The 23,168-nt window shown below is 40.5% G+C and overlaps 1 protein-coding gene and 1 non-coding gene across 13 annotated transcripts in view; one reads left to right on the forward strand and one right to left on the reverse strand.

Moving 5' to 3' along the window:
- AMBRA1 (autophagy and beclin 1 regulator 1) overlaps positions 1 to 23,168 on the forward strand; it is a 184,225-nt gene that overhangs the window by 106,767 nt on the left and 54,290 nt on the right. The gene's annotated exons all lie outside the window — the stretch shown is intronic.
- Positions 14,650 to 14,756, reverse strand: LOC114237854 (U6 spliceosomal RNA). The gene has a single exon (XR_003623327.1). It is a non-coding gene; the product is annotated as a U6 spliceosomal RNA (small nuclear RNA).

The following is a 23,168-nucleotide window of genomic DNA, read 5'->3' on the forward strand; positions in this document are numbered from 1 at the left end:
TAATTAACCACTAAATTCAAGTTGACCTCTTAGTCAAGGAGGCAGCTTTGCTTTCCTGAAGGGAGACTGGCTTTTCTTGTACCACCTAGCATGCTGGTATGCCACCAAGTTTTGTCTGGTGTGTAAAATGCAGTTTTGCTAAAATAAAATTGTTATTTCAGTGTGAGGTTGACTTTGGGCCTGAGGATGTCACACGTGTGTTCTAGAGTAGGATATAAGTTGGTAGGAGTAAGAGGTAAGATGCTGGTGCCAAAGACAGAGTTAGTGTTTCCTAGAGCATGTGAGAAGTTAGGTTGGAGTGCGAACAGTCAGGGCAGGGAGTACTGTTCTGCTCATTGATGCAGTACCAAAGGCCATTAGACGTGTGCTGTGAGACACTGTCTTATTAAAATAGTGCTGGCGTTTTTATTAGTGTCGACTTTACTGTTGCGTTGAGCCTTTTAATCCCTTCAAAAATACTGCCAAAAAATCTAGTACCCAAATTGTACATTGTGAACACAAAAAGACTGAGAACTACTGATCTTGTGTGTTAGAAGCTGAACTAGACATTGACGGCCGGGTTTTTGTCATTCTGGCTCTTTCAATAATTCACAATGTAATTTGAGTGAGTCATTTTTTTTTTTAAATTTTTATTTATTTATTTATTTATGGCTGTGTTGGGTCTTCGTTTCTGCGCGAGGGCCCTCTCCAGTTGTGGCAAGTGGGGGCCACTCTTCATCGCGGCGCGCAGGCCTCCCACCATCGCGGCCTCTCCCGCTGCGGAGCACAGGCTCCAGACGCGCAGGCTCAGCAATTGTGGCTCACGGGCGTAGCTGCTCCGTGGCATGTGGGATCTTCCCAGACCAGGGCCCGAACCCGTGTCCCCTGCATTGGCAGGCAGACTCCCAACCACTGCGCCACCAGGGAAGCCCGAGTGAGTCATTTTGTCTCTTTGTCCACTTGACAGGTGAGGATGTGGTGCTTACCTCCATGTTCCTTCCAGGGATTAAGTGGAAAAAAATGGTAAAGCACTCTAACTTCTTTGAAAAATATATTATCTGAAGTTACAAGGAATAAAAGTAGATGTTTGCCTTAGCGCCCAGGTTATTTGCAGTACCTGAACTACTTGGGACAAGCCAAGACTGCCAACTTCAGATGTTCCGGTGACAGGAACTCCTTGATGCTAAGAGGCAGGCTTAGGAGACTGAAAAGGATCCATTTCAGCTTAATAAAATGAGTTGCTGAAGCACATCTGAGTTGTGCTAGGCACCCTTGGGACATAAAATAAATACTTCTTGATGAACTAAATAGAGGTGGTTACAGCAGCAGTAATAGGAAGTAGGACTTGTCTAGGGTTTGTGCATATAATCTTGTCATAGGCTGAATGTAGTTTGTGAAGTGTCCTTTGACTCTCCCTGACTAATTATTTTGATCTCTTCTTAGCTTTTCCAAGAATATAATGTCAACCAAAGATCTTAGGCCACTCCCTACTCCTATGTAAAAGTTATGTGGATATGAAATAAGGCATCAAATCCTGAAAGTAGAAAGTTATTTCTTAACCCCTTTGGGAGGTTAAAAATGCCAACATAATCTTAAAGAAATAATCTGATAAAGCAAACCTGTGTAAATGAATTTATCATTGCCTTGGGGAGAGGCCATATAGCTTAATACTAAGGACAGCTGAATTCAAATTTCATCTCACCTCTTACTAACTGGGTGACCATGGGAAAGTTGTTTAACTTATCTGAGCCTCAATTTCTTCATCTGTAAAGAGGGGTTCTGTAAAGCCTTTCAGTGACTACCCTATTTAAAATTGCCAACTCTTCACCCTTTGTACTTTCCATTCCTCTTCTCTGTTTTATATTTCTCCATGACAGTTAACATAATTTAACATGCTGTGTGGACTCATGTCTTTGTTATATGTCTCTTCCTCCCCACAGAATGTAATTCCCATGAAGGCAGGAATTTTTTTCTGTTTTGTTCACTGTCTGGCATGTAGTAGGAACTCACTAAGTATTTGTCTAATGAATAAACAGATTTCCTGTAGGATACTTGTGAAGATTGAATGGTAACATTTATTGAACAAGAACTTACTGTGTCCCTTGGCACAAGATAAATATTTAGAAAATGGTAGCCATTATAGTTCATGAAGTATCTTGCTACATATTTTTGAAAAATGAACATAAACCACAGTGCTGTTATATCTGAATGCAAGGTATGGATATTAGATGATTATAACTTTAAAAAAGTGAAATATATACTTCTGCTATGTCTTATTCTTAGATTTATTTTACTCTCAAAGTAACATTCAAATTGTACCTAGGGTGTATAATGAATTTATAATTTTACAATATTCTTGTATTCTCATATTTGTATACATATTTTCTGTCTCACTAAATTATTAGTTCCCTCAAGTCAAGAACCTTGTCTTTTTTCATATTTCTAGTGCCCCATGCTTCTGTTATAGCCTATTTTGCTGTAATGCAAGAGTTATATTCCTAGGACATTCAGTGTAATAAAATAAATTCTGTTTTAAAAACAGTAGTTTCAGGGAATTCCCTGGCAGTGCAGTGGTTAGGACTCAGAGCTTTCACTGCTGAGGGCGTGAGTTCAATCCCAGATTAGGGAACTAAATCCCACAAGCTGTGCAGCACAGGCAAAAGAAACAAAAAACAAAACAGTACTTTCATTTGGAGGCAGGAGGGTTATAAGAGCTAGAGAGTTCAACATACAACAACACATTTTACCTGAGGCAATTTCAATTAAAATATATTACAGCTATATGTATATAAGCATAAAGCCTAAACCAACCAAACCTAACATTTGATTACATCTTCCTTTTCCTTAAGAGTGATGGCTGGGCTTTTTTTTTTTAATAACTACCAGTGCACACTGCTTACTGCACCTTCTTTTTTTTTTTTTTTTTTTTAATTTTATAGCTACTTTATTTCTTTATTTATTTATTTTTGGCTGTGTTGGGTCTTCGGTTCGTGCGAGGGCTTTCTCTGGTTACGGCAAGTGGGGGCCACTCTTCATCGCGGTGCGGGGACCGCTCTTCATCGCGGTGCGCGGGCCTTTCACTATCGCGGCCCCTCCCGTTGCGGGGCACAGGCTCCAGACGCGCAGGCTCAGTAGTTGTGGCTCACGGGCCTAGTTGCTCCGCGGCATGTGGGATCTTCCCAGACCAGAGCTCGAACCCGTGTCCCCTGCACTAGCAGGCAGATTCTCAACCACTGCGCCACCAGGGAAGCCCTTACTGCACCTTCTTATCACTTTTTTTTTTTTTTTTTTTTTTTTTTACCATTTTTAAAAATTGAAGTGTAGTTAATTCACAATGTTGTGTTAGCCTCAGTTACACAGAAAAGCGATTCAGTTATAAATAAATTTAAATATATATATTCTTCTTCAGATTCTTTTCCATTATGGACTATTATAAGATATTGAATATAGTTTCCTATGCCTTGCAGTAGATCCCCGCCACCCATCCACTTTATATACAGTAGTGTGCATATGCCAATCCCAAACTCCCAATTTATCCATCTCCCCCTCCCTGCCCCCGCTGTCCCCCTTGGTAACCACAAGTTTGCCCTCTATGTCTGTGAGTCTGTCTCTGTTTTGTAAATAAGTTCATTTCTATCATTTTTTTAGATTCCACATATAAGTGATATCATATGATATTTGTCTTTGTCTGACTTACTTCACTCAATATGACAATCTCTGAGTCCATCCATATTGCTGCAAATGGCATTATTTCATTCTTTTTATGGCTGAGTAATATTCCATTGTGTGTGTGTGTATATACACACACACACACATACATACATATACACACACCACATCTTCTTTATCCATTTATTTGTCAGTGGACATTTACCTTGCTTCCATGTCTTGGCTGTTGTAAGTAGTGCTCCTGTGAACATTGGGTGGCATGTATCTTTTCAATTAGAGTTTTCTCCAGATATATGCCCATGTGATTGCAGGACCACATGGTAATTCTATTTTTAGTTTTTTAAGGAATCTCCATACTGTTCTCCATAGTGGCTGCACCAATTTACATTCCCACCAACAGTGTAAGAGGCTTCCTTTTTCTCCACACCCTCTCCAGCATTTATTATTTGTAGACTCTTTAATGATGGCCATTCTGCTTGGTGTGAGGTGATACCTCATTGTAGCTTTGATTTGTATTTCTCTAATAATTAGTGATATTGAGCATCTTCTCATGTGCCTGTTAGCCATCCATATGTCTTCTTCGGAGGAATGTCTATTTAGGTCTTCTGCCCATTCTTTGAATTTTTTTTTTTAATATTAAGCTGTATGAGCTGTTTGTATATTTTGGAAATTAATCCCTTCTAAGTAGCCTGGTTTGCAAATATTTTCTCCCAGTTCATAGGTTATCTTTTCACTTTGTTTGTGGTTTCCTTTGCTGTGTAAAAGCTTTTAAGTTTAATTAGGTCCCATTTGTTTATTTTTGTTTTTATTTCCATTACTTTAGGAGACGGATCCAAAAAAAATATTACTGCGATTTAGGTCAAAGAGTGTTCTTCCTATGTTTTTCCTCTAGGAGTTTTATAGTATCTGGTCTTACATTTAGGTCTTTAATCCATTTTGGGTTTATTTTTGTATATGGCATAGAAAATGTTCTAATTTCATTCTTTTACATATAACTGTCCAGTTTTCCTAATACCACTTATTGAAGAGACTGTCTTTTGTCCATTGTATATTCTTGCCTCCTTTGTCATAGATTAATTGACCATAAGTGTGTGGGTTTTACTTCTGGGCTTTCTATCCTGTTCCATTGATCTATATGTCTGTTTTTGTGCCAGTACTGTACTGTTTTGATTACTGTACTTTTGTAATATAGTCTGAAGTCAGGGAGCATGATTCGTCCAGCTCTGTTCTTCTTTCTCAAGATTGTTTTGGCTATTTGGGGTCTTCTGTTTTTCCATACAAATTTTAAAAAATTTTCTTCTAGTTCTATGAAAAATGCCATTGGTAATTTGATAGGGATTGCATTGAATCTGTAGATTGCCTTCGGTAGTATTGTCATTTTAACAATATTGATTCTTCCAATCCAAGAAGACAGTACATCTTCCATCTGTTTGTGTCATCTTCAATTTCTTTAATCAGCATCTTACAGATTTCAGAGTGCAGGGGTCTGTTACCTCCTTCAGTAGGTTTATCCCTAGGTATTCTATTCTTTTTGATGGTAAATGGGATTGTTTCCTTAATTTCTCTTTCTGATGTTTCATTGTTAGTGTATAGAAATGCAATAGGTTTATTAATTTTGTATCCAGCAACTTTACAGAATTCATTGATGAGCTCTAGTAATTTTCTGGTTGCATCTTTAGGATTTTCTATGTATTGCATCATGTCATCTGCAAACAGTGACAGTTTTATTTCTTTTCCAATTTGGATTCCTTGTATTTCTTTTTCTTCTCTGATTGCTGTGGCTAGGACTTCTAAAACTGTGTTGAATAAAAGTGGCTAGAGTGGACATCCTTGTCTTGTTCCTGATCTTAGAGGAAATGCTTTCAGCTTTTCACCGTTGAGTATGATGTTAGCTGTGGGTTTGTCATATATGACCTTTATTATGTTGAGTTATGTTCCCTCTATGCCCACTTTCTGAAGAGTTTTTATCATAAATGGATGTTGAATTTATCAAAAGGTTTTTCTGCATCTATTGTGATGACCATATGGTTTTTATTCTTCAGTTTGTTAATGTGGTGCATCAAGTTGATCAATTTGCAGATATTGAAAAATCCTTGCATCCCTGGAATAAATCTGACTTGATCATGATGTATGATCTTTTAAGGTATTGTGGGAGTCAGTTCGCTAGTATTTTGTTGAGGATTTTTGCCTCTGTGTTGGTCAGTGGTATTGGCTTGTAATTTTCTTTTTTTGTGATATCTTTGTCTGGTTTGGTATCAGGGTAATACTGGCCTCATAGAATGAGTTCTGAAGTGTTCCTTCCTCTGCATTTTTTTGGAATAGTTTCAGAAGGACTGGTGTTAACTCTTCTCCAAATGTTTGGTAGAATTCACCTGTGAACCCATCTGGTCCTGAACTTTCGTCAGGAATTTTTAAATTATTGATTCAATTTTAGTACTGGTAATTGGTCTGTTCATATTTTCTGTTTCTTCCTGTTTCAATCTTGGGAGATTTTACCTTTCTAGGAATTTGTCCATTTTTTCTAGGTTGTCCATTTTATTGGCATATAGTTGCTCATAGTAGTCTTTTATGATCCTTTATATTTCTGTGGTGTCAGTTGTAACTTCTCCTTTTTCATTTCTGATTTTATTGATTTGGACCCTCTCCCTTTTTCTCTTGATGAGTCTGGCTAAAGGTTTATCAATTTCGTTTCTCTTTTCAAAGAACCAGCTTTTAGTTTCATTGATCTTTTCTATTGTTTTCTTAAGTCTCTGCACATTCTTATCAGTTTTATCACCCATTGTTCTTAGAGTGCACAGAACCACTTTAAGAAGGCAACATTGTTCAACCAACATTGCTTCATTCAACAAAAGTCTGAGGGATTCCTGTGTACCTTTCAGCATCCTATGCCCTGGGGATACAGCAGTCATGTTTTTCTAAGTAAACTGAATGTTCCAGGTTTGGGATCAAACTTCTGTTCCTGATCCAACTTACATTATAAATATTTACATTTTGGATAAGTTCCTATGCTTATACATTGATACCACTTAATGCATATTTATTGAATTAATGAACAGCTGACAAAATCTTTTCTCCATTCCTTACTAATGTGATTTTAGAGTTTATTCAAATCCTTGGGACAGACAGTTGAAGAATATATAGTTAGGCTGAGTGTTTTAAGCAATTTTTTTAGATATCTTCTTTTCTTTGGCTGTATTGACCTGCTCTCAACTTCAGTTATAAGAAAGTGGATGATCTCTTATATTTTTCGTTCCTTCACAGTGACTTGTCCCCTAAACTAATGACTTTTTCCAGGACGTCTCTCTTTATCAATTGAGATATAACTCACATATAAAATTCACCCTTTCAAAGTGTACAATTCAGTGGTTTTTAGCATATTCACAGAACTGTGCAGTGATTGCCACTATGTAATTCCAGAACATTTTCATCACCCAAAAAAGAGACTCCATACCCATTATCAGTCACTTCCTATTCCTCTCTTCCCACACAGGCCCTGGCAACTACTTTCTGTCTCTGTGGATTTGCCTCCCCTGGACATTTCATATAAATGGAATCATACAATACATGGCTTTTTGTGTGTGGCTTCTTGCACTTGGCGTAATATTTTCAGTGTTATTCTATGTTATAGCATGTGTCAGTACTTCACTTCTGTTTGTGGCCAAATAATATTCCATTGTATATGGATATGCCACATTTTATTTATCCATTTGTCAGTTGATGGACGTTTGAACCATTCCCACTCTTTGAATAATGCTGCTATGAACATTCATATACAAGTTTTTGTGCAGACATATGTTTTCAGTTATCTTGGGTATATACCTAGGAATGGAATTGCTGCTTCATATGATAACTCTGTGTTTAACTTTTTGAGAAACTGATCTCTCTTCAACAGTAACTTCCTTTGATCACTTTCCTTTTTGAAAGCTTTCCTTTCCTGGCTTCCCTTTTCTCCATCTACTGTCTCCTCTAGCTCTCCTGTTTACTTTGGTCTTCTTCAGTTTTCTGAGTTATCACTTTTATGAAAATAACTCAGATATTTTTCTTTTTTCTTTAATTAATTAATTTATTTATTTTTGGCTGTGTTGGGTCTTCATTGCCGCGCACAGGCTTTCTCTAGTTGCGGTGAGCAGGGGGCTACTCTTCATTGTGCTGCGCAGGCTTCTCATTGTGGTGGCTTCTCTTATTGTGAAGCATGGGCTGTAGGCACACGGACTTCAGTAGTTGTGGCATGCCGGCTCAGTAGTTGTGGCTCGCGGGCTCTAGAGTGCAGGCTCAGTAGTTGTGGCGCACGGGCTTAGTTGCTCCACGGCATGTGGGATCTTCTCGGACCAGGGCTCGAACCCGTGTCCCCTGCATTGGCAGGCGGATTCTTAACCACTGCACTACCAGGGAAGCCCCTCAGACATTTTTCTAAATTCTTTCCACTTTGAATGGCCCACAACCTTCTTATATTTAATGCATTGAAAGCCAAACTTTCTCCCACTCCCTATTTTTAGTAATTTTACCAACATTCTTCTTGATGCCCAGGTGCTAGGCCTGTAAATTTTTGTGGGTTATAACTTCGCCCCAGCTACCTATATTCTGTTTCCTACCATGTATAGGTGATTCATCCCTACTGGAGTATCTCGTTGTTTCTTCTTTCTCTTCTCACTATTCTAACCCTGATTCTGGCCATTGTCATACCACTGCAATTTTCCTTCTGGTGGCTCCCTGTTTCTAGTCTTCCCACCTTTAAAATATTTGCCAGGGGCTTCCCTGGTGGTGCAGTGGTTAAGAATCCACCTGTCAATGCAGGAGACACAGGTTCGATCCCTGGTCCGGGAAGAACCCACATGCCACGGAGCAACTAAGCCCGTGTGCCACAACTACTGAGCCTGCGCTCTAGAGCCCGCAAGCCATAACTACTGAGCCCACGTGCCACAACTACTGAGACCCGTGCGCCCAGAGCCCGTGCTCTGCAACAAGGGAAGCCACCGCAATGAGAAGCCTGCGCACCTCAACGAAAGAGTAGCTCCCGCTCGCCACAACGAGAGAAAGCCCGCGCACGGCAACAAGGACCCAACGCAGCCAAAAATAAATAAAATAAATTTTAAAAAACAATAAAAATAAAAATAAAATAAAATACTTGCCAGATTACTCTTCATAAAATGTGATCAGAGACTTATGGTAAACATGACAGAACATAAATGTTGTGTATTTAAATCCTCTCCCAAATCCCCTCTAAATGACAGTAAAGGAATTAGAAAAATGTATATATATGCTCATTGTATAAAGAGTATGGGAAAAGAAGGGTTACGACTAGCAACTTACGACAACATTTCTCCTCCAGAAGGAACAAAATTGTATGTGAAAGGCAATATAAATTTATTATACTATTCTTGTATGCTATGAATATTTATATAGTCATAGTACTGTAAATAATTAACATTATTTAACCTAAAAATGGGGTATAACTATTTTGGTAGGATGAGGGAGGAAAGAGGACAGGAGAAATCATTTCCCATCTTAGGAAGCCAGTAGATAATTGTTGAAATTGAAAAATTAGTAACAGCAGAAATATGACAGGTAATTATCAGAAGAAAAACAGCTAAAAGATTTGGAAAGTAATTGCTTCTGGAGAGCAGAAATCAAGGGAGAGGATCGAGCAGGAGGCTGCTATTTAACGTTATTAGCCTTGTAATACTCTAACTTTTAAAATTATGTGTATGTAGTATTTTGATAAAAATTAAAATTTAAAAGCTATCCACTTTGTAATTCCCTTACTCAAAAAATTTCAAAAGGGTTTCTGTTTCCTGCTGTACAGATGACAAATTCCTTGACATTTTTTAAGCCTTATTTTATATTCTGCTTTATATGAGCCTTTGCTTCCCACTGAACTGATATTAGCCCTTGAACCCTGAATCACCTTGAGCAGTAGCCTCTTTCTGCCTTGAATCATTCTCCCCCTCTCCTTTCCAAATCCTTTGCTCCTTCCTTTAAGCCCTAGCTCCTATTTCTTCCCTAAGCTTTCCTGGTTTTCCTGTCCCCAAGCCCAGTGACCTTTCCTAAACAGCTGTGGCTCTAGTCATCTGTACCATTCATTAGATACTTAAGTTGCCTTTTCTTGTTTGTAATGTTTTTGACATAACTCTTATCTCCCCAACTGGATTATTGGCTTCAGCCAAGCAAGAAGGACATCATATTACCATTTTATGTACATCTTCCACTATGTATGTTTGATAGATATATGTTTAATATTCAGTTCTCATTCAGCCATCAAAAAGCTTTCTGGTTTGAGATCATTACTCTTTATTCTGGGCATGTCTCAGGACTCCGTACTTTGGTCCAAAAATCTCTCTATCTCTGTCAGCCTTAGTGAGGTTGAAGGCCAAGGTTTTATCTCTTTGCTGGTGATACTGTCATTGTTTGGCACAGTGTGCCTGTTATTTTTATAAAACATAACATGGACAGTCCCTTATCTCCCCAACCCTTTGGATGTTTAAGCATTTCAGAAATTCTGTATTATTTGAGAGAAATGCTAATTTATCATTACCATCACCACTTCGGGGATTTATGAACCTTCTCCCTTTATACCCTCTTGCCTCACAATCCTCTGCACTGAAAAGAGCCAAGAAAAACAGAAATAAAGCCCTCTTCAGTCTCCACTATTTCTCTTTGCACTCTCCAAGAACCGCCACCTGGCTTTACATGTGTCCCAGAGAGGCTTTATCAGCGATATATTCTCATCCACTGAGCCAGAGCCCCACAGTGACCTGAAACATTTAGGTCACTAGTTCTGTATCTTCTGGAGGACAGTGAACTCTACGAGAATGAGTGTTAAAAGCTTGGACGCTCCTCTCAGAAAAAAGGTGTGCACATAACTGTATTAAAGTGTACCCAGGATTTTGGTTTTATTCAGGTACAGTAAAGCCAACAGATGAGGAGAAAGATAGTTTGTTGAAAAGATAGTTTGTTACTTACAGTTCCCAAGAGTAGGGAGACACACCACGCTACGCAGGACCATGTGGGGAAGTATCAGGCTCAGTCAGGAGGCAGAAGGAGCTGAGGACAATGCATGAGCCAGAGCCCTTCTTGGAGTTTTCAGGGGAAAGAATGGGTGAGGTAGGGTAGGTTTGCTGAGTAAATTTAGGATTAGATAGTTTGGATAATTTTGACAGGCTCTAGGATGGTCCCTAGTTGTCCATACCTGGCTCTGGGGTGATTTAGGGCAGAGGATATATATTGGTTGAGGGTATGGGATCTGGATTGGTTGGTTTGCATGCTTGTAGGCAATTGTTTGCTATCTCTAGGAATTAGCTAATACAGGGAGGGGCAGTCTATCAGTCTGTAAGGCCCCCAAGATATCAAAGCACCATAAAATATAGAAAACAAAACCCACTTAATACAGTGACGCACGCACACTCACAAAAAATTTAATTTGCTATTTCAGTGGTTTCTTGGAGCTCCTGAAGACTGTTTATAGACCCAATGTTTAAAACCCCATCTGGGCCCTGGGAGCTCTATGCCTTTGAATACAGTAGTTGGGTTTAGGCTACCTCTTCATAAGAAGGTCTGTAGTTAATTATCTATTAAGGCAACAGAGCGTAGCAGCTGCTCAATTTTTTATGGTAAAGCTTTCCTTTCTACTTTCTTTTGACTTTTACCCTAAGAACTTATTTGTGGGTATTTTGTGCCAAGAGGGATAAGCCTGTATCCCCTAATTGGTACATCAAGTCTGTACTCATAGGGCTTCCTGATGACATTTTAAATACATGGAAATTTGAGTGCATGAACTGTCTGGTGCTGATTCTCTGCTGCATTTCTGCTCTGGCACCTGCTCCTCTCTTCTTGGAGTTTATCCCATTGCCTAATTCTGTACTTTGTCTCCAAGCCTTTCATTAAGCATTGTTGGAAATTTTGCTTTTTAACCTCAGCATCCCCGCTTATCTTTTCAACAGAAACAGAACCGTCTCTGGCTACTAGGCATTTCCTCGAGTGAAAAGCTCCCCATCTCGCCTTTTCTGACTTTTCAGAGCATGAAATGGCTGTGCTAATCCTGTTGGCCTCAAGGCAAGAGCCTTGCAGAGGCAGACAAAGGGGACGGCGTGCTCCCAGCTCGGATCCTCCAGAGGCCAAAGGGAGAAACTTTTTAACCTTAAACCAGCTCGCAGTCGAAAACCTGCCCACCCCTGCTTTGTTTTGGCTGCAGTAAAGAAGGAAGTAAATTCTTGGAGTGTTTCTCCTGCATGTAACCATCAATTTCTTAGTGCCCTGAGTACTGTATTTTGTAGATTTCCAGAGGTTGGGTACTTTCCTAGAGTTCAGAAATCAAACAAAAGTGGTTTTAGGAATTCTGGAGGTGTCCTTCTGCTGGTTGAATAGATATTTCTCAAAGCCAAAGGTACTCTGGCTCCAAGGCAACAAATTGAATTGCAACTATGTGTTTTGTGCAAAGTGCTCTTTTTAGGGCACAAGGACTGAGAGGTACTTAAGTCTCTCAGAGGGATTTAAGATAGTCCGTACTCCTAAGGGGCTAACAACATAGTAGTAAGAGTCTACACATATTCAAAGAAACCTTTGTTTCTGTGTTTAATACAGAGTTATCGCACACCTTCTGTGGCAGAGCATCAAGATATTTCATACAAAGATGAGAAAATCATGTGTTGTCTTCCTGTCAAAAGAACCTATTTATGGGAATTCCCTGGTGGTCCAGTGGTTAGGTCTTGACTCTTTCACTGCTGGGGACCCGGGTTCAATCCGCTGGTCAGGGAACTAAGATCCTGCAAGCCGCATGATGTGGCCAAAAAAAAAAACAAACAGGGAACCTATTTATAATGGAGTGTGGGGATTCAGGTCCAGGGAAAGTGTTGAGCAGGAACAGAACAAGTATACTTGGCTTATAGATTTTGCGTTGGACCTCTGGTGGACTGAATTTTGTACTTGTCTTAAGTGGACTGAATAATGGCAGAGTCCTGCCTGGACAGGAGGGCAGGAGATAGAGCAGAAGGAATATGACAGAATAAGAGAGAGAAACAAAATGCTATGGGGCTTCCAAAGAGAGGATCATGTCAGGTTATTGAGATCGGTAGACTTCTTGGAATAAGGGATTGGGAGAGTCCTTGATCAGGGACGGGGATTGGGGGATTTTAGGAAGCATTTGTTAGAAGAGAGAGGAAAGAGTCTAGATAGTAGGAACAGTATGAAGCAAAGTATAAAAGTGGAGATATATTTAAAACATATTTCCAGAAACACATGACTAATGAGCAGTAAGAGATAAGCACAGAAATGTAGATGGCAGACAGATTGTTGAGGGCCTTGAATAACAAACCAAGGAACCGAGCTCAGTTTAGGCAACGAGGAGCCATTAGAGATTTTTGAGCAGATGAGTGACACAATCAAAACTCTGCTTTTAAAAGTAATCAATCTGGTACTCAGAGATGGATTGGAGTGAGGAGAGTGGAGAGGAAGATAGATAGATGGTTTTGTAAAGAACAAGGGCCCATAGCTTAGTGATAACTGCAAGATTCTTTCATGATGTTACTTACTCACACCCTAAGCGGCCTGTAGAGAAGTTTGCAGGTTGTCATGCATTCTTTATGATGACTGCCGACAGAGTTCGTCTTTAAGAGGCGTGGGTGCCATCATGCTCACTGGCTTTCAGGCGCCCTGAGGAGTGATGGCAGGCCCAGTGTTTCCTTAGGAGTTTATCTCAGCAGCTCTGGCAGAAAGGAAGAGACTAAAACATATCTTAAACTCCTTTGCTTTCCCTTGTGAAATATCCCTTTCAAAAACTAGAATTTTGGGCTTCCCTCGTGACGCAGTGGTTGAGAATCTGCCTGCTAATGCAGGGGACACGGGTTCGAGCCCTGGTCTGGGAAGATCCCACATGCCATGGAGCAACTGGGCCCGTGAGCCACAACTACTGAGCCTGCGCGTCTGGAGCCTGTGCCCCGCAACGGGAGGGGCCGCGATAGTGAGAGGCCCGCGCACCGCGATGAAGAGCGGCCCCCGCACTGCGATGAAGAGTGGACCCCGCTTGCCGCAACTAGAGAAAGACCTCGCACGAAATGAAGACCCAACACAGCCAAAATAAATAAATAAATAAATAAATAAATAAATAAATAAATAAATAAATAAAGTAGCTATTAAAAAAAACAAAACAGTAAATGGTTTAAAAAAAAACTAGAATTTTGCCACAGGCCTTTCTCAGAAATTTATCTAACCTGACATTAAAAATAAATCTTTCGTTTCTTCAAGGTAAGATGTTTTAAGGTGGCATCTAAGAGAAAAGCTTAGGGCTGGGCATCTGTTTGTACGTTTCATCTGTGCAGACTGTTCCTGGTGTGAACCCAGGAAGCCTGTGGCCTTAGAGCCTCCGCTTTTGTTGGGTACAAAGTTTGTGTGACCATATGCCATTCATAGCTGCCTGCTGGATGGTTGCACCAGTGCAGTAGCTCAGGCTTTACATGGTATAAACTTGATTCACTGAGACACAGGATATGTTCTGTGAGAGAAATCTTTCTTGTCAAGAATTCCAAGTAAACGGAATATGGCCATCTCTGCCCACCTTTGGAATTTAGTGGGACTCCATATCCCAGAGTATTTCACTTTAGCCAATTACTGCCTCACCCGTTCTTTGTTGGACAAGGCTTGAGATTGTGGGGAAGCATTTAAAGGTCTTTACCTTGTGTCCCCAGCTTCTTGCTTGTTTACTTCCTTCCTATCCCCTTTCTCCCTCCCTTCAATAGTGAGAAATTTTTTTAATATAAAGAAGTATAAATACATACATACAGGCACACACATACATAACAAGCATCTGTGCTGCCACACCAAGATTTAATAGTTGTTAACAGTTTGCCCTGCTTGCCTCAATTCTTTTTTTTTTTTCCTGGCTGCCGCGCAGCATGCAGAATCTTAGTTCCCCGACCAGGGATCGAACCCATGCCCCCTGCTGTGCAAGCGGGGAGCCCTAACCACTGGACCTCCAGGGAATTTCCCCCCTCAATTCTTTTTTTTTTTTTTTTAAATATGGAACACTTCACGAATTTGCGTGTCATCCTTGCGCAGGGGCCATGCTAATCTTCTCTGTATTGTTCCAATTTTAGTATATGTGCCGCCGAAGCGAGCACCCCCCTCAGTTCTTAAAAATAAAATCTTTTCAGATAAAGTCGAAGTTCCCTTTGACTCCCATAATTATATTTCCTGTTCTACCTAGAGGCAGCCTCTATCATGAGTTTGGTTTATATAATTGCAGTCCCTCTTTTATAACTTAATATGTTAGTAAAATATCATTGCTTTGTGTTTGTTTTTTTTTAATTTATTTATTTTATTTATTTTTTATTATTTTTGGCTGCGTTGGATCTTCGTTGCTGGGCGCGGGCTTTCTCTAGTTGCGGCGAGCAGGGGCTACTGTTTGTTGCAGTGCGCAGGCTTCTCATTGCGGAGACTTCTCTTTGTTTTGGAGCACGGGCTCTAGGCACACGGGCTGCAGTACTTGTGGCTCGCGGTCTCTAGAGCACAGGCTCAGTAGCTGTGGCGCATGGGCTTAGTTGCTCCGCGGCATGTGGGATCTTCCTGGACCAGGGCTCGAACCTGTGTCTCCTGCATTAGCAGGCGGATTCTTAACTACTGCGCCACCAGGGAAGCCCTGCTTTGTGTTTTAAGAGTTGTATTTTTATAAATGGTATCATACCATATGTATCATTTTTACAACTTTTATAATTCAATATTATTATGTTTTTCATCAATCTACAATGACACAGTTTGATTGATTTGGTTTGTTCCTTTTAATTGTTGCCTAGTATTCATTTATACACATTATCTATTCTCTATTGAAGAACATGAAACTTTCTAGATTTTTACTATAACAACATGCCTTGAACTTTCTTGACGTATGTCCTTGTGTACATGTATGGCATTTTTTGTAAGATATTCACCCAGAGGTGGAATTGTTCTGACTCCTTTTTAGTCAAATAGCACAGATTTATTGGCTACCAAAGACATAACCCTCTTCTTAGATGTATGAAGGGCATCTCAGGGTATCATTCTGACTGTCACTTGGTAAAAATGGAAAACTTGAGGTTTTTGAATTTTATTGCAAACCCAGGATCAAGGAGTTTTTCTCAAGTCCTTCAACTAGTTAGCTTCATGGAACAAATAAATGTATATGTTGAATATAGGGGATATTAAATGGCAAAACGTACAACTTTTCCATAGATCATTATAAAGATAACTTCTCACTCTTCCTCTTTTCCCTTTTAAATCTTGTTTAAAAAAAAAACCAAAAAACCAAACAGGTTCATTGTAATTCAGCTAATATCAAAATATGTACTGTAAAATGCTTAAGTCTCTCCTCACCACTCTTATCCTCAGTCCCATTCCCCAAAGGGAATTCTAAGTCCTGCAACTGTACAGTATTTAAAATTTAAGTGAAAAGTTGACCCCTTTCTCTCAAGGAGTTCACCATCTTTGGAGTATATCTTTCCAAATTTTTCTCTATGCCTCATCACACACATATATATTTATATACCTATTTTTTTCTTCATTTTGTTTTTTAATAGAGATGGGATCATACAGAACAATATATCAAGGACATCTTTCTGTATCGGTACATACAGATCTACTTTATTCTCTTGGATGGCTGAATGGTGTTTCATAGTATAATTGACCATAGTTTGTTAAGCTGTTTTTTTCTCAATGGATGTTTCAGTTTATTTATAATTAAAGACAAGCTCTTTTTGCAAACTATAATTGCTTAGTCCCATTCCTGGATGTATATACTGGACTGAAAATTAACATATGATTTGGTTCTTTATAATTCAGCCTGTCCCTATAATAGATACAGATAGTAAGGACTGTCTAGGGCATGTCTTCTCACTTGTGGAAGGACAGTTCATAAGGCTAGCAGTGACCTTCCTTGCAGCTCCCATTGGTGCTCCTCACCCTTTGTAACTGTATGAATGGCAAAATTCTAAGTTCTGCGACTGTACGATATTTAAAATTTAAATGAAAAGTTGACCCCTGTCTCTCAGGGAGTTCACTATCTTAAAGAAGAAGGAAAGAGACCAGGCAGTATCAACTGAAAATTGACGGCTAAGTGTATGCAGAGATATAAACACTTGAACTCATTGCAGACTTTATGTACAGGTAACCTACAAGATGACAAATGTTTTGTGTTATGAAAATGGCTAATGCTGTGTGGGGAGGGATTTCTCCCTAATTCTGAAAAGCTTCCAGAAGGAGGTGAGATTTTATTTAGATTTTATCCAGATTGTTGTCTAGCTTCCAGGTGCATCCTTCTAAGCAGTGTCTCAATATGGGGCTTGTTAATAATGCTTTTCCACTTTGTGCCTGATATTAATGTCTGAACAGTGGATTTTAATTAGAAACTATTTCAAATTAGCTATCTTTATGTGACAAGTGTTGTTCTCCCAGGATCCCAGAGCACATTCCTGGCTCTGGGGACTACTCACGTTTCCGAGCAGTTTGTGGTTTGAAACAGGCCCGTTTACCAAGGTCTCTCCCACTTATTTTTGCTCCAGACTTTCCACCAGTTGGTGCCTGCACTTTAGAACAAAGGTCTAGAATCTTTTTTCCACCTCTGATCTGGAAAAAACCAGTCAGGCTGGGCCAGTAGGACAGAATATCTTTTTGAGTATCTTAAAGGATCTAGTTACTAAGATTTTTGTCAGGCTCACTTTTAGCATAATCAGGATGTAGTTTTTACAAAATGCTCAACCATCTTCCTTTAAGCAGCTGCCACCACATGGATTAGGAATTACTAACCTTTTGACCTTACTCAAAAAACCCTAGTCCCTTTACAAAAACTAAGTCAGCTGGATGCTTTATCTCAATGTCGCAAGTCCTAAAATACCCAGTATTTCCCTTGGACTTACTTGCAGGAAACCCATATGATCGTCAACCTTATAGATGTTTCCTTCACTCCAAAGTGAATGTGAAGTTGGCAGTCAAGACTGAGTATTGTATTCTGTATCCACTTTGTGATCTGACTTCACCTTTGCCCTCCAAGCCCAAGGGGCTTCTTTGTTGGCCCTCAGAGCTTACTCAGCCTTTCTGTCCCTGGGTAAATAGTAATGTGGCAGTGATTGCAGTGAAGTGACACCATGCTGTCCTTGGACCTCGAGTCTCCTCTAAACTGAGTGAGCCAGGCTTGAGTTAAAGAGTCTCACAGGCTTGGGGCCTCTGTGCCTTCCCCTCTGGGAGCAGCCTGTGGCCTCTTTCTTACATGCTGGCCCCAACTGACTCAGCCCAGTAATGCCGTACCCTGAAATGTACAGGTATGATTTGACAGGAGCTTTTCACCCTTTACAAACTGGGCCTCCTAATGAGAATGTAGGCTCATAGAGCAATAATTCACGTGTAGGTGGCCTGTAAGGAAAGTTTTAACAAAAGAGTTGGTTGAGAAGCTGATTTATTTTCTTGCTTTAACTCTCTTGTCATGTGCTGAGTGGGGGCGTAAGAGGAGGGGCGGGTGGGGAATGGTGCTGCTGAAAGCATTTGTCTTCATTTCTGCCATCTCCCAGTGTTTATTACCCTGTGATCGGCAGATGAGGAAAGCTGCCAGTCAAACCCACGTTCAGCACATTTCCATTTCCCTTCATTGCAGATTTTAGGCTTTTGAAATCTGCATCCTCTTTGCAGCAGTAAAGGTCGTTTCCCTCCTGCTGCTGACAAGCCCAAGACCCTCTGGTCCAATTCCTCTCACTTGTGCTTCCACCAAACAATAAAAGCCGCAGGAGCCTCAGCAATCTAAGACAGGTGATTGGTGAGAGCTGGTCAGTGTTGAGTCGGTCAGTCGCTCTCTTTATCTTTCTCTCTCACCTCCTTCTCCCTCAGTACTTTTCCCTGCCTCCCCCCACCCCATCTCTGCCCATCCCTCTGCTGCTCAGGCACCCACCGTAAGCAGCCCCGTTGTGCAACGGTGAGATGATGACAGCTTTCCGGACTCCTTTCCTGGCTTCACTCGGGGACCTGCCTAAGCCAGTGTCCTTCCAGCAGCAGAGGTTGCTAGGACCTAAATATAGGAAATGCCAGGTTGTGGGGAATGTGGAAGTGGAGGTAGAGTAATTCTTAATACTCTCATCCACCTGCATGTCTTCAGTCAGAAGTAGAGGCTTTGAGGAAATCCCTGCCTGGTGGGAGTCAACGCAAGGTTTTTGTTTTTGTTTTTGTTTTTGTTTTGGGGTTGTTGGGCTTGTTTTTCTCCGTTTCTCCTGAACACATTGGGGTTTGGAATGCTGTTCCTAAATATCTTTCAGTAGCATGTGTTCTTGTGAGCTTATTTGTGTTTGTCTTAAATAATGTTTGTGGGTGGAAGAAAGGTAATGATATTCATTTCTTTGAAAATGGATGTTCTGCTTTCATAATTACTTGTCCCAATTACATCGTTAGTGTAAGTGTAGATAATTGCTTCATTAGGACATACATATCGAAGAAGGGGAGGTCTACAGAATGGTTGATGAAAACAGGCCTTAGCATCGTCATCTACCCACACAGGAGCATCTTAGCTTGACTTCAGAGAGCTGGCAGGTACCAGTCACCCTGCCAACAGTCAAAACTAATCCTGGGTTTTAATGTGATAGGAGGAAGGAGTGAGGACCCAGTGAAGAGCAGCTTACTCCTTTGCTTTAGGCTGGTGATGCATTGCTGAACTCCTGCTGACACTGGTACCATCAAGGCACCGTGATTCAATCATTGATGATCTCTGAGTTGGGAAGCAAAGTAGTCTTGTGGCAGCCCCACCACCTTTGGACTTTCTGAAACTTTCTAGTCTTTTGGCATGAGCCCTGTGCTCTGTTTGACCTCTTTGAATGACTTTTTTTTTTTTTTTTGAATGGCTTTTTAAGGGGAAATGGCCATGCCAGGCCTAGAGGTTACATTCTCCCATCAGACCTAAGGACCACCTGTAGGTTTGAATATGACTGTGATTTCACACCATGTCTGTGAATGACTTTATGTGTGTGCTATCTAGTTGTGCATTCTTTGTTTTTTATTTATAAATTTTTTTATTTTACTTCATTTGTTTTTTTTTTTTTTTGGCTGCGTTGGGTCTTCGTTGCTGCGTGCGGACTTTCTCTAGTTGCAGCGAGTGGGGGCTACTCTTTGTTGCGGTGCGCGGGCTTCTCATTGAGGTGGCTTCTCTTGTTGCGGAGCACGGGCTCTAGGCACACGGGCTTCAGTAGTTGTGGCACATGAGCTTCAGTAATTGTGGCGCACGGGCTCTAGAGCTCAGGCTCAGTAGTTGTGGCGTACGGGCTTAGTTGCTCTGCGGCATGTGGGATCTTCCCAGACCAGGGCTCGAACCCATCTCCCCTGCATTGGCAGGCGGATTCTTAACCACTGCACCACCAGGGAAGTGCTGTGCATTCTCTCTTTTAAGACACATTAAAAACGAATGCCAGTACTACGTACGTGCTTCCACTTACTTATATGAGGTATCTAAAGTAGTCAGATTCATAGAAACAGAAAGTAGAATTGTGGTTACCAGGGTCTGAGGGGAGGGTGAAAAGGGAAGTTGTTTAACGGGTATAGAGTTTCAGGTTTGTAAGTGTAAGATGAAAAAGTTCTGTTTCACAACAATGTGAATATACTTAACACTACTGAACTGTAACTGTAACTGTACACTTAAAAATGGCTTAGATGGTAAATTTTATGTTATGTGCTTTTTACCACAATTTTAAAAAAAGCTAATATCAGATTCTGTGTACTACTTACTCCAGATAGGAAGGCTCTATCCACTGCTCTGGCGCTAATGACCATCAGGTTAATTTCTCTTCCTCCTCTTGGCCTGTTATAAAGCTTACTCTGCTATGGCCACATAATCCTGGTTTGAATTGTTGTTTTGAGAAAAATTTTGATGACACTGTGATACGTAGAAATCTTTCATAGCTGTTTCTTTCCCCTTCCTTGCACGGTATTTGTATTCCAGGCCTTACTAATATCCTTGTTGAGTTCACAGGCTATAATTTATTATTTTGTTGGCCTCATCTAATGCCTTTGACCTCAACAATATCTTTCTTGGGTCTGCTCCTAAAGTTCATGATTTGTATGTGGACTAATGCTACCCTTGTTTTTATGAGCAGGAGCTTTAGAGCCTTTAGGAGTTAACTGGACAATAAAATTATGTTGGTTTAGGGTCCCGATTCCTGCTAAGAGCACGTACAGTTGGTAATTCTCTGGCGGTCCAGTGGTTAGGACTCCACGCTCTCACTGCCTAGGGCCCAGATTCGATCCCTGGTCGGGGAGCTAAAAACCCCACAAGCCGCAGGGTGCGGCCCCCCCCTAAAAAAGGAACACATATAGTCAATGACATCTGTATCTACAAAGTACTTACCCTTTAATTTATGTTAAAAATATTTCGGACCCAGGAATCCTCTGGTGGTCCAGTGGTTAAGGCTCCACACTTTCACTGCTGAGGGCGCAGGTTCCCGCAAGCTGCACAGTGCAGCTGGGGGGAGGGAATATATATATATTTCGGACCTTTATTGTATAATGGTTGATCTCAATATCAGTTTCAGTGACCAGTTAGAGCAGTTATTAAACAGCGTGAGTCTGATAGACCTCATACCTTACTGAGAATATTTCCTATGTCATAATTATAGTCACCCATATGATATTTTGGGGGGGGTCTTGTTTTGTTTTAATTTATTTTTTATTGAGGTAACATTGGTTTATAACATTATGTAAGTCTCATGTGTGGAATATAAAAAATAAAACAAAAATAAGTGAACAAACCAAACCAAACAAACATGTAGATACAGAGAACAGAGTAGTGGGGTTTTATTTTTGTGTTTTTACAGAAAATGATGTCCCCTAATACTCCTCTTATCTTTTATTTTAGCCTCAGGAAAAAGCAAAGACTCGCTTCAGCTATAGGTGATATATTCAGAATTGTTTTGTTTTGTTTTGTTTTTAATTTATTTTTGGCTGTGTTGAGTTTTCATTGCTGCGCGTGGGCTTTCTTCTAGTTGCGGTGAGCAGGGGCTGCTCTTTGTTGCAGTGGGCAGGCTTCTCATTGCGGTGGCTTCTCTTGTTGTGGAGCACAGGCTCTAGGTGCACGGGCTTCAGTAGTTGTGGTACGTGGACTCAGTAGTTGTGGCTTACGGGCTCTAGAGCACAGGCTCAGTAGTTGTAGCACGAGGGCTCTAGAGTGCAGGCTCAGTAGTTGTGGTGCACGGGCTTAGTTGCTCCGCGGCATGTGGAATCTTCCCAGACCAGGGCTCGAACCTGTGTCCCCTGAATTGGCAGGCGGATTCCTAACCACTGCGCCACCAGGGAAGCCCCCAGAATTTATCTTTGAAAGCCTACTTTTTCCTTCCTTTGGAAGGACATAAATCTGTTTCCCTCAACACTTTTATGATTGCTAGGTTCCATGCAGTGTGTTTTCTATAAATAAAAACTATTATCTTAATCTCATGTGAACCTGTGGTTCAGTTATAAAAACATACAGTGGAACATTATGCAACCATAAAAAGGAATGAAGTACCGATAAATGCTAAAACATGGATGAACTTTGAAAAAATTATGCTAAGTGAAAGAAGCCAGACACAAACAGCCACTTAACTGTATGATTCCATTCGTATGAAATGTCCAAGAGAGGCAAAATTATACAGACAGAAAATAGATTCACTAATCTCTTCCCTTGCTTAGGGCAAGGGAGGGAGTGGGGCAGAGTGGAGGGGAGTAGCTGCTAATGGGTAAGGTATTTTGGAAGCTAGGGAATGATGAAAATGTCCTGAAATTAGGTAGCAGTGATGGTTGTTGTAAATTTGATTTTGATAATGGTTGCACAATTGTGAGATATACTAAAACTCCTTAAATTATACGCTTTAAGTAGGTAAATTATATGGTATGTGAATTATATCATAATAAAGCTGTTATTTTTAAACAAACTACATATAGTTTGGTCATTTTCCTCAATGTCAAAACCATAAATGAGAACTAAGAGAAACATCTACCCTTGGAGGAAGTCTTGTTATTTGCCACCAGGAACTCTTTCCAGGTCCCCAGGCTATAGAATAATTGACTATCATCTTGGATGAGATTTTAAAAAATGGTGATAAGGTGATAAAGTGAGAGTTACAACGTGCTTAGTTATATACTCCTTCATGGAACAGATTTAAAGACTGCATTTATTTATTTTTTAATTTTTAAAATATTTATTTATTTATTTTTGGCTGCTTTGGGTCTTCATTGCTGTGTGGGCTTTCTCTAGTTGTGGCGAGCAGGGGCTACTCTTCATTGCGGTGTGCAGGCTTCTCATTGCGGTAGCTTCTCTTGTTGCAGAGCAGAGGCTCTAGTTGTGGCGCACAGGCTTAGTTGCTCCGCGGCATGTGGGATCTTCCTGGACCAGGGCTCAAACCCGTGTCCCCTGCATTGGCAGGCAGATTCTTAACCACTGAGCCACCAGGGAAGTTCCTAAAGACTGCATTTAAATAAAGCTTTCTGGAAAGAGGAATAAGTGTTCTTCCTAGGATGCCATTCAGTATATACTTATGAAGAATGCTTTTTATGTCCAAATA

This window comes from Balaenoptera acutorostrata, chromosome 9, assembly GCF_949987535.1.
Source record: "Balaenoptera acutorostrata chromosome 9, mBalAcu1.1, whole genome shotgun sequence".
In the NCBI taxonomy this organism is placed as follows: Eukaryota; Metazoa; Chordata; class Mammalia; order Artiodactyla; family Balaenopteridae; genus Balaenoptera; species Balaenoptera acutorostrata.